General features: G+C 51.3%; 1 protein-coding gene across 1 annotated transcript in view; it reads left to right on the plus strand.

Moving 5' to 3' along the window:
- hcn4 (hyperpolarization activated cyclic nucleotide-gated potassium channel 4) overlaps positions 1 to 2,500 on the plus strand; it is a gene marked incomplete at both ends in the record, with an annotated part of 56,143 nt that overhangs the window by 37,095 nt on the left and 16,548 nt on the right. The window lies entirely within an intron of this gene.

Consider the following 2,500-nt stretch of genomic DNA (forward strand, 5'->3'; position numbering starts at 1 on the left):
AGAGAGAGAGAGAGAGAGAGAGAGAGACGGAGAGAAGGAGAGAAAAATAAATGTTCAGAAATTATAATTAAGTGGCTGACATCTCTTTTGGGTAATGAATTATTCATGTTTTATTTGGTGAAAATTTGCATCTGCAAGGAGAGCCAGGGAGGGAGGGCCAGAGGGGAGGGGTTTGGGGAGAGAGATAGGAGAAATCAACAGAGAGAGAGAGAGAGAGATTGTATGAGAGAGTGTGTGAAAGAGAGAGAGAGAGAGAGATAAAGAGAGAGAGAAAGAGAAAGAAAGAGAGAGAAGATAGAGAAAAGACTGTGAAATAAAATAGCATCAAACGCTGCACTGTAAATCTCTGGTCCTCACGGGAACAGAGTGTTAGATTGACTTGACCGAGGCTCACCATTGGAGAGGACAGCTCCACCATGATGGAGACAGTGGTGATTAATGCCCTAAAACCGACCACCATTGGATTTATCCATGTAGAGGGGCAGTAGAGCAAAGTTCCTTCTGGTAGCAGGTTGAAGGGGTGGGCGAGGGGGGGTGGGGGGTGGGGGGGGTAAAAAAAATCATTTCCTGTCACTGCTGGCCGCTATCTTCGACATCACATGCTCAGGAGAACCCCCCCCCCCCCCCCCCCCCCTCCACCCGGGTGGTGTGTTTCCCCAGTCCGCAGCTGCCCCCCTCCCCCCTCCCCCCTCCCCTCTCTCTCTTTCCCCCGGGCCTGAAACGGTGATTAATAAATGAGAAATCCCTTTGAGATGCGTTTATATTCACGACAGCAAAACAGGGGCATTATCTTCAAAGCCTCTGTTTGTTCGCTTGGCTAATGCCCTTTCATGCCGAGGGGGAATCAAATTGTAATGCGTTACAAAGCCCAGGATAAACGGACGAATTCCGCGATGACGTTGTTTTTTTGTTTTTTTTTGATATCGTGTTTCTTCTTCTTCTCTGAATAAAAGGGTTAGAGGTCAGTCAGACGGAAACGGTAATCCTGGCGATGAAACGGGAGCGAAACGCTAGCTGTCGCTTGCCGCGTCAAACGCTGCCAAGAGTGAGATGTCAGCGACGGGGACAGACAGGTTACATGTGTCGTCTTCAGAGGAGTATCTGAAACAGACAAGCCTGTTGTTGTTTATCTCCCGTGAGTCACTCGATTGACAAGCCAATGGGGCTGGAGATTGAGGAAGCGGAGGCGAAGCGTTTCTATTGGATGTCAGGGCGAGCTAGCTCTCTGAAGTAGGAGAACAATGGAATGATTCGGGGTCCCTCATCAGATCAGTTAATGTTCAAAATGGAGTGTCTGCGCGTGTGTGTGTGTGTGTGTGTGTGTGTGTGAGCCTGCATGCGTGTGTGTGTGTGTGTGTGTGTGTGTGCCCTGAATGTGATCAGAGGAACGGCAGCACATTAGAAACCAACAGGAGGAGCAGGAGGAACGCGCTACGATTTGTAGCCGAGCAGTCACGGTCGACGAGGCTGCATCATCGGCATGCACACGCTGACACACTGGCTCCAGACTGCTCTTTCATTCTCTGAAGGAGGGAGGAGAGGAGACATGTGATTCGCCTCTGAAGGGTCTGGCTTAGATACAGACAAACAGGGACATGTCTTCTTCTTCTGAGGAAGGAGGAGGAGGAGGAGGAGGAGGAGGTGAAAGTACTTTATTGAAAGACGTCATTGAAGAAAGAGAGTGTGAAAAAGAGAAAGAAAAAGGAAAGAAGGGGAATGAAAAGGAAGATTACAGAGACCGACACAACCAGGGAGAGAGTGAGAGAGGGAGAGAGAGAGAGAGAGAGAGAGAGAGAATGGGAGGAGAGAGAGAGAGAGACAGAGAGAGAGAATGGGAGGAGAGAGAGAGAGAGAAAGAGAGAGAGAGAGAATGGGAGGAGAGAGAGAGAGAAAGAGAGAGAGAGAGAAAGGTGAGGAGAGAGAGAGAGACAGAGAGAGAGAGAAAGGTGAGGAGAGAGAGAGAGAGAGACAGAGAGAGAGAGAAAGGTGAGGAGAGAGGGGGGGGAGACAGAGAGGGAGATAGAGATAGAGATAGAGATGTGTGGTTGCTGCTCCTCCATGAAGCGAGAGCGTTATTTGATTACCTGGCTCTCCCTCTGTCTCCGCCCCCTTGCCTTGACGTGTGTGTGTGTGTGTGTGTGTGCGTGTATGTGTGCGTCACCAGTGGCATCGGAGTGCACGGCGCTCACATTGAGTGACCCACTCCGACTGGACAGGCTCTGTGATGTGGTGTGGCGTGGTGGAGAGGAGAGGAGCTGGGTTTTTCCTAAGGCACCGCTGTGGGCACCTCATCACAGGGGCCTGGTCCTCGGGGAGCCAGTGAGTTCCCAGTCTCATTAGTAGACTCTCCCTGGAGGCAACAGGTCTCTCTCCCCCTGAGTGGACAGGGAGGGAGGGAGGGAGGGAGGGAGGGAGGGAGAGTGAGGGCGGTTAAGGTCTGGCCATGTCTCTGTTCCTACACAACCCCCCCTCCTCCCTTCCTCTCCTCCTCTCTGAGTTT

The sequence above is a fragment of the Argentina silus genome (genome assembly GCF_951799395.1).
Source record: "Argentina silus genome assembly, chromosome: 19".
In the NCBI taxonomy this organism is placed as follows: domain Eukaryota; kingdom Metazoa; phylum Chordata; class Actinopteri; order Argentiniformes; family Argentinidae; genus Argentina; species Argentina silus.